At 42.8% G+C, this 13,037-nt stretch overlaps 1 long non-coding RNA gene across 1 annotated transcript; it reads left to right on the top strand.

The window, feature by feature from the left end:
- Window positions 1–10,198: 10,198 nt before the first annotated feature.
- Window positions 10,199–13,015, top strand: LOC132463648 (uncharacterized). The gene is made up of 3 exons (XR_009527091.1): window positions 10,199–10,832; window positions 11,052–11,645; window positions 12,162–13,015. It is a non-coding gene; the product is annotated as an uncharacterized LOC132463648 (long non-coding RNA).
- Window positions 13,016–13,037: the final 22 nt, after the last annotated feature.

The raw sequence follows: 13,037 nt of genomic DNA on the forward strand, positions 1-13,037 counted from the left end.
GATTCGAAGGTGTTGGCTAAAGGTTAGCCAACAAAGCTAGCATCGCAAGTGCAGCGCCTCCGCAAACGGTTTAGGTAGAAGGAAAATGGAGTAGTGATGGAGGAGTGCAGTTTGGAAGTACTTTGGATTGAGGCAAATTACCAAGGAAAGTCATATGCAAGAACACGGTTTTGGGGTTCATAACTGTGCACATGCACAGCAATAGCGATCTTTTTCACGAAATTGGACCCTCACAAACTATATATTACATGAAAGCTGAGCCTCCACTTATTCCAACAGTCCAAAACATATCATTCTGTGACTAAAACTCGCAAATAACAACTTAAGAAGAAACGTCCCCTTTTCTTTTAACAACCAAAAATGAAAACCTTTGTGATTTTTGTCCACAAAGTTGATTCTGGTCGAATAAAACCACCATAAACAGATAACCCAGTGTCTGGGCCAAATTTTCAATCAATGAATAAGAGAAGGTTTCTTAGGAAATAGGTAAATTGCCTTCAATCAGAAAACATATTCTTCAGCGCAATCTAGTGGCCATATGTTAATTTGCGAGTGTTTGGCTTGGTGCATTCGAATATATTTGCCCTGAAATTTAAAGAGGGGTCAAGTGTCAAAATTGTAAGATATCTACCTTTATTTGTGTCTCATAGTACAGGGTATCTGCAGGTTTCAGCAAGTCAAATTTAAGACTTTTTAAGACCTTTTTAATACCACCTTGAATGAAATTTAAGACCTTAAACCTGCGATGGTGGGGGGGATCCCGCTGTATTACAACCCAAGCATAGCATGTGTGTCACTCAATGAGACTCATTCAAGTTTACTTTCTGTCTGTTTATTGAACATAAAGTGATACTCCAGGGCTCCAGACTAACTTTTTCCTTGGGTGCACTGGTGCGCCTAAATTTTTAATTTGGGTGCACCAGCACGTATTTATGGTGCACCCAAGTTGTGAGTTGTTTAGAGGGGGGTGACAGCGTCTGGGCCCCCGGGCAGCTGCACCGGTTGCACCATCGATATTTACGCCATTGATTAATAATATTTTCCCCATTAAATAAATGCCTTCAGTAAGACCTGGGGGGTATACCAGGAACCTCGTTGAACATACCCAGGGTTTCTTGGGAAAACCTGGCTCGACAGAGCCGCAAATCGCAATCACAATTAAATGGTACCACGACGCTCACTTTAGATTCAATTAGTTGAACCAGGTTTTCCGCTTTAGGTTCAATGCGCGTTCACATAAAAGGGGCGTTTCTCGCGTTATTTGACTCACCCTTATGCAAAATAAATCGCGCAAGAGTGGTGTATTTCATCCAAGGCGAGCAATGTATTATTATGAACTCCTACGAGGAATTCAAAGTTCAAATCACAGCCAAGGGGAACACGGTTGCCCATAATATGGCTGGGGTGGCGTGCTGGCAAAAATAGCCGACCGTGTTAATTCGTAAGTGAAAAGATTCTGCATATTGTCCAAAAAATATTATGTATCATCATCCCTTTTACCCTGATATATGTGGGGCCCCATGAATTGCGAGCCCAAGTACCGGGAATGCACTCGATCTCCGACCCAATATCGGACGTGCACGTCAAGTTGCTTGCTTTTGGTGGCGTGGTTCAACGTCTCATATCAAAACAAAATCAGCCTTGTTGACGCTGCAGATTAGCTCGTTTCGGATGAAAGGCGCTGGTCCGAAGCGAGTTATATACGCCGTTTTGTCCCTTCCAGCAGTAAAGGTGCTCGAGATTTGAGAGTCAGGGAACATCAAACCGAAGAGATCTCCTATCCCCTCATTCGAGTTGTAGGACTGGTGCTTGACCACTGTGTTTAGAATCCACAACACCTCCGCTTTCAGTGTTGGTGTCGCACCAAATGCTACCCTCAGGTCAGTGCTAGCAGCGCGGACCGTCTGCGGCGGTGGCGCCGGGGCAGAGATGCAAAACGTAGAAATGGCTGGGGTCTGTGTGTGGCTCCTGGCAGAGGTTTTATGTTTTTGGCTCTGCATATGGCTGACGACAGCCTTAATCCCCATGGTGCCGAGCTTGAATGTAGGCTACTTTTGCACGGAATGCATCTGGCCTGTTCTGGGTTGGCAACGGACGCTAGCCAACCTCGGAAACGGACGTCTTCCAGCCAACTGACGTTGAACTTGCATTTACCCATTGTTGCAGACTAGCTAGCAAGCGCGCAGACATCCGTTTATATATGCAGCTAGCAAGAAAGTAGCCTCTCATACATCTCCTTCCCGAAAAGTCCCGCGAGAAAAATAAAAAAATAAATAACCCTGCCCCGACAAATTTAAGACCTCCGAGTTATAAATTTAAGACCAGCATATGACATTTTTGACGAATTTAAGACTTTTTAAGGCCTTAAATTTAGAAAAATTAATTTAAGACTTTTTAAGACTTTTAAGACCTCCGCGGACACCCTGTAGTAAGACATCGCTCCCAAATGATAACGACCAACTGATAATTATTTCAGGTGGAAATGTTATCTTCCACTTATGCTGTGTTCCATGGCTTTATTCACTTTAACCAAGTATCATCCCCATTGAATATTTCACTTGCACAACAATCTTTCTTATGGCACAAAGATGACATTATCGCCCTTGCAGTTGTGGAGATATACTCTATTTACTTTGGGTATGTTCTTTCCTGAAAAAAACTTTTCCCCTGATATCGAAAATGGTATAGAATATCGATATTTTTCCAGGTATAGTGTCAAAGTTAGAAAATCCAGTATCGTGACTGACAACACTACTAAAAACGCGATTGTGATTATTCAGTTAGAGCTACAAGAAACGTGAAAGTTAAAAAAAACATATCTTTGCTACTACCTCTGACATTTAGTTAAGTACATTTGCATGAAATCATGCAGGTCTACATATCAGGGCTCCAGACTAACTTTTTCCTTGGGTGCACTGGTGCGCCTAAATTTTTTATTTGGGTGCACCAGCACGTATTTATGGTGCACCCAAGTTTTGAGTTGTTGAGGGGGGGGGGGGGGGCAACCCGGGCAGCTGCACCAACCGGTTGCACCGTCGATATTTACGCCATTGATTAATAATATCTTGACCATTAAATAAATTCCTTAAATAAATGCCGAATCTGTATCTCTCATAAAGAATATCGTCAGACAATGCCAAGGGAAAGGTTCTGTCCCGAAAAACCCTCTGTCTCCGGAGAGACGCCTGTACGATAAGTGCGTCGAGGTCCATGGGAACACCCACAAATGGTGACGCCATTATCGGAGGAGGGGCTAGGAAGCTGCGCACGCCAATATAAGTAGCCGATCTCCGGGTAGACTCGCTGAAAAGCTGCTCCCGACCAGGTTTGGTTGCGAGCGTAAAGGTGCGAACACACCAAGCGCGTACCTCGCGTACCATGTACGTGCGTAACGCAGCGAAAATGTTGCTTGACCATTTTGTGTCAAAAATGGTCAGATACACGCGTATCTGACCATTTAAGGAGTCCGAGGATTAAGGAGTCCGAGGAAGGAAACCCAAACGCCGCCGTGTTTGGATGGATGATAGAGCTTGGATCGGGTTAGATTAAATAATCTCGGATATAAATAACAATAATCGGGTTAAATAACTTCACATGGTGTGTCTGGTGTGTTTCCAGCATTCGTAGTGTTGATCAGCAGAGAAATAGTCCGCCAAGACGTTGAGGTTGCTTAGCAATCAGAGACTCTGTCCATGCAAGTGAACGGAGCGTTCACTCTTCGTCATAACTATCAAACCAAACATCCTTCACATTCACCGAGCGAACATTATGAGAGTAAAATGCACATTTCTCGCTAGAAATGTTTCCATAAACGCATTTAATGGCGTAACTATGTTACTATTTCCACTCAGAATAAAGAAAGTTGCCGGCCGTGGCTGCCATGGACATGGCTGCTCTGGAGTCCGAGGTAGGAAACCCAAACGTCGCCGTGTTTGGGTGATAGAGTTTAGATCGGGTTAGATTAAGTAATCTCGGATATAAATAACAATAATCGGGTTAAATAACTTCACATGGTGTGTCTGGTGTGTTTCCAGCATTCGTAGTGTTGATCAGCAGATATATAGTCCGCCAAGACGTTGAGGTTGCTTTAGTAACCAGAGACTCTGTCCATGCAAGTGAACGGAGCGTTCCCTCTTCGTCATAACTATCAAACCAAACATCCTTCACATTCACCGAGCGAACATTATGAAAGTAAAATGCACATTTCTCGCTAGAAATGTTTCCATAAAAGCATTTAATGGCGTAACTATGTTACTATTTCCACACAGAATAAAGAAAGATGTCGGCCGTATGCTTCTGTCCAAGCTCACTACTCTCTGCCAGTGACGTCGGGTCAAGCTCAACGCTGATTGGCTATTGCGGCGCGTATGAGCATAAAAAGTTCAATTTTTTGAACTCCTCGCGTACATGTACGCGCGTATATGTGCGCGCGTACATGTACGCGCGTATATGTGCGCGCGTATATATACGCGCGTACATGTACGCGCGTATATGTGCGCGCGTATATGTGCGCGCGTATATATACGCGCGTATATGTACGCGCCTCATACGCCCCTACAGCGAGTAAAATGTTGCTTGGTACGCATGATACGCTGTACGCACCTCATACGCGCGTACACCAATGCTTCCCTATGGAAAAATTGCCGATTTTATACGCGTGGTACGCAGGTGACGCGTTTGGTGTGGCCGTACCTTAAGTCACCATGGTGATACAGCGACGCTTAAAGAGATCGACTTTCATGGTACAGCTAACCCAGGCTTTCAGCTCAACATACCTCGCTAACCCTCTAATCGAGCTTCGTAGTACAGGCCCCTGGATTGGGCTTCGCGGGTTTGTTTCCCGGCGTTTCTATTGTTACCGGTCTTGCGTGTTCCAACGGTTTATTAGGTGTCTAATAAATCACTGTCTAATCAATACTTCATTCACTGCCTCTTCCGTGGTTATTACAATATTATGAATAGACTCCTCTGTAAAAAAATAAATAATAATAATTATACCAGATACATTTTCAGTCGCACCGGTGCGCCCAAATAAAATATTTGGTCTTACTACCCCGAATTCGAGGCGCATGTGCGCCCAAATTAGGCGCACTCTGGAGCCCTGCATATAACTTGGCGATAGCTTTAATAGGTTGCAACGGTGGACTGAAATCACTTCATGGCACAATGTGACCGCTCGATACATAAGTAAACAAAGGGAATTTTGTTATTTTTTAAACACAACATGTGTTGAAGCTAACATTCAGCTTCAGTCTGAGCTTGGATGATTTTTCTGAGCCCCCCCAAAACCAGGCCGCATGCCTGGCAAAAAGAGGCCTGTTCAAGATTCTGATTATAATTTGGGCAAGTGAACATCACATTCGGGCAAGTCGAACCTGACCTGTACTTGCCCGATGGGCAAGTGCTTTTGAAACCTTAATGTCAACCCCTGAAACTAAACAAACCTGTCAGCTGAGTGCCAGGGATTAGTTACGAGTACGACGCCATCCGGTAGAGCAACCGTTGCGTAGTGGCACAAGTCACAATACAGGTAAAAGGGAGTCTGAGGCTCTGTGTCTGAGGCTGAAACAGGTATATGGGAGAAATACAGGTCACCCTGCTACATATATATATATATATATATATATATATATATGTATATGTATATGTATATATATATATATATATATGTATATATATGTATATGTATTAGAGCTGTAGCGATGCGTCGATGACGTTGACGCGTCAACGTCAAAAATTCGTCGACGTCAAATTTCTCGGTCGACGATTTTCGACTGAGAAATGGACGAAAGTCACAATAAAGGAAAATGTCCGCGCACGAAATCATCAAAGGTATGGAAATACTTCAAGTTAAGTCCTAAACGGAAAGGTGTTGTGATTTGCACTCTTTGCCAAATGGAGTTGGCATATCACAAGAGCACGACAGCAATGTTGGAGCATCTCAAACGAGAAAGTATCTCGTGCGCATTAGAAAGTATCTCGTGCGCACGAGAAAGTATCTCATGAGCATGGGGAAACATCGTGCGCCTATCACTGGCTGTGTGTGTGTGTGTGTGTGTGTGTGTGTGTGTGTGTGTGTGTGTGTGTGTGTGTGTGTGTGTGTGTGTGTGTGTGTGTGTGTGTGTGTGTGTGTGTGTGTGTGTGTGTGTGTGTGTGTGTGTCGTCAGCGAGTAGGTGGACGAGCGAGCGATAGCGTGCGTGTCAGTCTAGTGAAGTCATGAACGAGTCCGGTTGTGTGTAAGAATAAAATACCCAGCCTGTCAAGAATCGGTGGCCGCTTCATTCCATCATATTCCGACCTATAAGCAGACTCACTGTCGGTCAAAGTGAAGGGTCATGCCCCCGAGAGCGCATCGGACCTGGAGGGAACGTATCACCTGTGCTCCTCGGTCTGGGAGCCGACAGCAGGAAAGATGTAACTAACCATCTCGTAGTTGGAGGCGGAGCGCAAGCACATTTTTTTCATGTCCCTTTACGGGTTCCGTATTAAATAAAGTATATTATTAAGAATTTTTTGGTATTTATTTGAGATACATTATGGTTTGTATTAATCGAGCAACAGAAAAAAAAAAAAAAACGTCCAATTGGTCATTAGATTAGTCGACTAATCGATAAAATAATCGCCCGATTAATCGTTTGATAAATAATCGTTTACCCCCAGCCTTAATATGTATATGTATGTATGTGTGTGTGTGTGTGTGTATATATATATATATATATATATATATATATATATATATATATATATATATATATATATTAGAGCTGTCAAGCGATTAAAATATTTCATCGCATTAACGTCATAGTTAACTCACGATTAATCGCAAATTATTTTTCTATGCTAAATATCCCTTGATTTCTTTGTCCCATAATTATTTTCATTTTAATTCTCTTATCAACATGGTGTAGTGCATCGGCTTGCCTTGTGCAAATGATTTTTTATTGATAACAACATTGGCATATACTGATCAAAACAGGACGATATAAAAAAAGATTCTATAGTGCAATTAAACGACTGCTTTGAACAAATGTCATTTGAACATAGCAGTCAGGCTACTGCTTCTTTGTTTTGAGCCAAAAAATAAAAAAATAAACTTTTTTTTTTTTATAAAAGAATTGCGTTAATTGCGCGATTTTTTTTTTAAAGATGTGCTCTGCTCCACTTCACTGTTTGTACTCTGCTTTGTCGCTGGCTCTGAGAGCAGTGCCTCTCCCTCGACCGCTATAAAAGCAGTTTGTAAGTTAATACCTTTGCGTAGCGAAATCCAAACACCGCGCCGGCTAAGAGTGTTACCGACGTGTCGTTGTGATTTCTTCCTTCCTTCTCTTCGCTTGCACGACGTTATAATAATTTTTTTAACGCTGTTAAAATTGGTTTGCGTTAACGCCGTTAATAACGCGTTTAACTGACAGCTCTGATATATATATATATATATATGTATATGTGTATATATATATATATACACGATAAAATCTTAATCTTAGTAGTTACTGTTGACATTATTTTGGTAACAAGGTATACTTTTGATGTACACTTCTAATGGAAAATGTTTATGTGATGTCTTTTGTGAATAGATTTGCCAGCTACAACCATCTGATACCTTTTTGGTCTTTGATTCAGCCTTGTCTCTACAAGATGGTCCGTGTTTCCAGAGCCAAATCAGCTGCCCAGAAAAAAGAAGTTGTCGCAACTGCACGTGCATCAACAGTACTTTATAAGTAGTTACAGATGTAATTATACGTGATGCCATTGCATTTGTATTTGTTGTTTTTGAGCTATACTTTTTTCTTTTCCTCTGAGACAGCTGCTCCAGCCCATAGATTAACTTTCTTTTTTCATCACTGGTGATGAATCACAAAGCTTGATCTAAGAGAAAGGGTAAATCCTTAGAAATATAACCTCAGCATCATGGGTTTAAAAAACAACTTGGTTCTTATGAAGGTAAGTACTTAAACTGTGCTAGAAAAAGCCTACCATCCTGAATGCTTCGTGTTATATATTCTCTCCCTCTTAAAATAAAGATGTGTTTTTTTTTTAAAGCGGACTCCAAGAATCACACAATTATTCCAATGTACCTGTACTTCTGCTGTGCAAACGACAATAAATATCTTGAATATTGAAAAGTTATAGTCTTGTACTCATTACCTTGACTATATTAAATTGTGTGTGGAAAAACAGGGAGACATGAAAAACATTCAAGTTGGTGGCCCTTGAGGACTACACTTAGCTACTGCTTAACCGAACAAACACCACTGAACAGGGATGAACACAGCTTCCTGCCTAGACTCAAACTGTGGAGCCTCGCTCTTCCCCATCGACCTGTAGCACAAGGCTCTCACGCTGACCTGCACTGTCAGCTTGTCTTTATTGGACACTGAATGAAATAACATAATTCATTAAGCTTCATTTGTACTGGGTTACTCGCATCATCACATCTATAACATGTTACTACATGGAAAGAAACGTTAGGTGGCTAAGTAATGTTACTTTTATACACGCAAAACCGTGGCTATACTTAAACTATTATTACTCAACATAACAGGCAAACATCAGGGCTGATATAAAACACTGGTTAAGAAATCTTGTTGGAATTTCCTGTTTCTGCATCGTAATACACGTTAGAAAGTGACAGTTAACTGACAGATTAGACTTTGACAGTAGCTAGCGTCTGTTAGACGTAGTTTTCTTACCTTCGTAGCTGTGAATATAGGTCACAGCATACAGCCTAAACCCCTTCTCCAATTTGCTTGTCAGAGTTTTTGTTTCCCTACATAAACGATGTACATCAGTGATATTTATTGTCGGCAGCTCTTGTAAACACGGGTGTATAACGTTGCCATCTTGGAACCGGAAGCTGTGGAGCTGTATTACGGCGAATCAGGAAGTGCTTGTGCAAGTATCCTAGAGTAAACGGCTAATAAAACGCTTGAGGTGGCGTTTTGAAAAGAAAAAACTTGCATTGTTTTAGGACATGGCATAAAGATAATTATGAGCCTTTGATTGTTATCCAGACATTTTTTGCGGAGACACATTCCTGTTCCCCGCTTGTATTGAAGTGAACGGAGATATCTACTTCTGGCTCTATGATTTGAGGGACCCGTCCACAGCCCACAGCCCGCTTAAACAGCTGCAATACCAGGCTTGGCCGCTGAGCACTGGTGGACAGTGTTGTCAACTCAGCGATTTTGTCGCTATATTTAGCGACTTTTCAGCCCCCTTTGGCGACTTTTTTTTTTTTTTTAAAGCGACAAATCTAGCTTGTTTTTCTGGTTTTAGTGACTTTTGGCGACTTTTTGAGGTGAAAGCACGTATCGCTATTATCTCTTCACAACGAGCAGCGGTTGCCTGCGCGGCCCCTCCCCCTCTCAAAGCACTTACAGGCGGCCCAGTCCTCGCGCAGCAGTCCCTCCCAGCTGCTCTGTTAGCAGGAGCTAACAGGAGACGTTCACGCCTCGGCATACGGGCTGCATATGAATCCTCGTCCCGGCCAGCAAGCCGCCGCCGACTGATCCCGCCCCCTGACGTACAGTCAGGGCAGGATAATGTCATATTTTCTTTGTTTAAATAAAATAATAAATCACTGCACTAAATAAATCACTGTGTCACAGTTTGACTCACACTGGCTCAGTCACTTATGCCGCTTTTCCACCGCACATGTAGCTCGACTCGACACGACTCGACACGACACGACTCGACACGGTAGCAGCACGGGTGCTTTTCCACCGCAAATAGTACCTCCTGGACGTGGGCGGGGTCGGCTGCGCGAAAGGGCCGTGACGTATTTGTGTACGCGACGCAAACAACACATACGCAACCCACACATGGACAGAACCCACATAACAACAATGGAGGACATCGATCGCATTACTATTATTAGCTGGCATGTTGAAGAAGTTGGAGAAGTGGAACATGTTGGCTGCGGCGCTGCTATGGATGTTACCAGCATGGTTGCCATGTCGCTCTCGTGACTTCGTCACACTCTCTGGCCAATCAGTCGCCGGCCGTCTGCCGACGTCACCTTTTAGCATCGGCTCAGCTCGCTTGGAACCTAGAACGAGTAGGTACTAGAAAAAGCAGCCACTTCAGGTACCAGATACCATGGTACCGCGGTGGAAACGCAAAAAATGCGAGCTGAGTCGAGTCGTGTCGAGCTGGTACCATGCAGTGGAAAAGCGGCATTACTCACCTCACCTCGTCCACTGTGTGTGTGTGTGTGTGCCTTTCTGTGACAAATAGGCTACACAAACTGTCTTTACCATGTCGCAGTCAAAACTGTACCAACACAAATATAGAAAAGAGTGGGAAGCAAGCTTTTAAGGGCTGGTTAAAGCCGTTTATTGGAGACGACACACAAGCATACTGTCACTATTGCAAGGTAGATTTCTGTGCCATAAACTATGTTTTGCAAACTGTGTCATGTACAGGGCCTTATATCAAGTCTTTTAAGTCTCCCTTGGATGGTGATGAAATTAGGGCTAATAATGTTTTATAATGGCTATGCTATGGAGAAAATGAATGGGATTTTTACTTCCAGTTATGCAAATTATGCGAAGACGTCATCTAGCGTCTTCTAGCGACTTTTAGGAGAGCCAATTGAGCTCCTGCGTCACGTGACTTTTGGTTGTCGGACGCCATTTTGGCAGTAAACATGACGACCAGCGCCAGCAGCCTTCAAGAGTTCCTACCGAGCGAGTATACGTGCCATTTTAGTTTAGATGAAATTCGTTTTTATACTGGAAAATTACATCGCTTAAATATAAGTGACCCATATAACGCTCCTGGGGTGCTTTTTTTTCTTGCATCCAAAGACTTCGGTATCATCACTGCAAGGGTAAGTATTAAATTATCCCAGTTTGATACAGTGTCACGTTAGCATTGTTTGTTTATTAGCTTGACTAGGTACGGCAGTTTCACGTTAGCATGTTTGTTTATTATCTTGGGTAGCTACTGCAGTGCATCTGTAACTTGCTAGTTTGTGTTTTTGAACGTACCCAACCTAAGTGGCTGTCATTTTCAACCTTAATTTATATTTTTTGAATTTCATACATAGGTTAATCACTCCCAACGGCTGAATGACAGTCAACTGAAGCCATGGGTGGTGGTGAGGAACGACGGTGTAGTGATGGGAGCCCACTGTAACTGCACAGCAGGACTTGGGGAGAGTTGTTCTCATGTGTCAGCTGTGCTCTTCAGACTGTGGGAAAAAAACAATGCAAGGCATGAGGAGATCAGCTGCACGTCCAAAAAATGCAAGTGGACCTCTCCCAGTGAGGATGCTGGGAAGAATGTGGAGTACCAACAGGGAAAGGACATCATATTCAACAGTAGTCAACAAAATAAAAAGGGGAATTCCACCAAGGGTACATCTGCGCCCCCATCTTTCCCACCCCTGACTGCTGCTGAGCAAGCGCAGTTCTACCAAAACCTCTCTCAGTGCCGGACTCAAGATGGGAAGTCCTGCAGACCTGCTGTTCTGTCAGTTGTTCCCGGGTATGCCACAACCTATGTACCAAAGGCTGTCAAGCTTGATTTACCTGAACCCCTTACCAGTTTGTACGACAAGAAGGCAAGAGACCTGAGCCTGGCTGAATTACAAGAGCGTGCAGAAGGAATATTTGATGACTTGACTGTCACTGAACAACAGGTAGAGAACATATTCTTTTTACTATTGACTGAAATCTAAGATCTACCATGTTATGTGCACATGTTCTGTGTGTGCTGCTAATTTGCAATGTAAATGAGTAACTGAGTAACTGGATTGGCATGTTTTCTTCAGAGTGATATTGTAGAGGAGGAGACGCAAGCCCAGTCCAAGTCCAGAATTTGGTTTGATCAGAGGAGTGGTAGGGTGACAGGATCTACCTTCAGAGCAGCAACAAGAACAGAACCAAGAAAGCCAGCAGTGTCTCTCATAAGACAGATATGTGACCCAAAGTCCCATGTTTTCAGCAGTGAGGCTACCAGGTATTCATGAGCATAGAGAAGTTGTGAGGTGAATGAACAGAGAGGGTAAATGCAGTAAGTACTAGGCTATTCTTTAAAAAAAAAAGAGCAGAAGGGTAAACCAAGTACAGCAGTAAACATTTTGTTAAGGGCAGGGAAGTAGTAATGTGGGGGGCATTACTATTGTCAAAACCTAATATTTACATTCTTTCTTCAGTTGGGGATGCAAGAATGAAGAACTAGCCAGAAAATACTACGAAATGCAACATCGTCTATCACACAGAGATGTCCTGATTAGACCAGCCGGATTTAAAATATCAACTCTCCACCCATTTATTGGGGCCTCACCGGATGGGTATGTTTCCTGCAGCTGCTGTGGTACAGGGGTTATAGAAATTAAGTGTCCATTTTCAGCAAAGGACCTTTCTATCAGTGAAGCTGTACAGTCTGTTGGACACTTTTGCCTGGAACAAGATTCCCAAGGAAAAATTAAAGTTAAGCGAGACCAGTTAAGCATACTTCCACCAAGTCCAGATGCAGCTATTTGTTACGAAATGTGATTACTGTGATTTTATTCTGTGGACAGAAAAAGATGATTCACTCTTTGTGGAACGCATTACATTCGACTCAGAATTCTTCCAAAAAGAACTTGAACTTGCTCGTACCTTCTTTATAAAATGTATAATCCCAGAGTTGTTAGGCAAATGGTTTTCTGCACCAAAACAAGCAACTGCAAACACCAATCCCCAGCAACAGTGGTGCTACTGCCGCGCACCTGCGGCAGGGAACATGCTTGTTTGTGCCTCAGGGTTCTGTGCCGTGGAGAAGTTCCACCAAACCTGCCTTCGGATGAAAAGGGTACCGAAACAGTGGGTGTGTCCAAGCTGTAGGAAACTAATCAATGCCCAAAAAAAAACCTTAATTATTTAGTCTTACTTAATTACACAATGTGTGAATATGAACTAGCTGATGCAATGTAAATATTTAATTGGTTAATAAAAACTGTTAAGCCAATGTTGTTCTCTTCTGTGTCTGACTGTCTGTAGTAGTATCTGTAGCGATCATAAAACATGGATAGATCATTCAAATCTAG

This window comes from Gadus macrocephalus, chromosome 8 (genome assembly GCF_031168955.1).
Source record: "Gadus macrocephalus chromosome 8, ASM3116895v1".
Classification (NCBI taxonomy): Eukaryota; Metazoa; Chordata; class Actinopteri; order Gadiformes; family Gadidae; genus Gadus; species Gadus macrocephalus.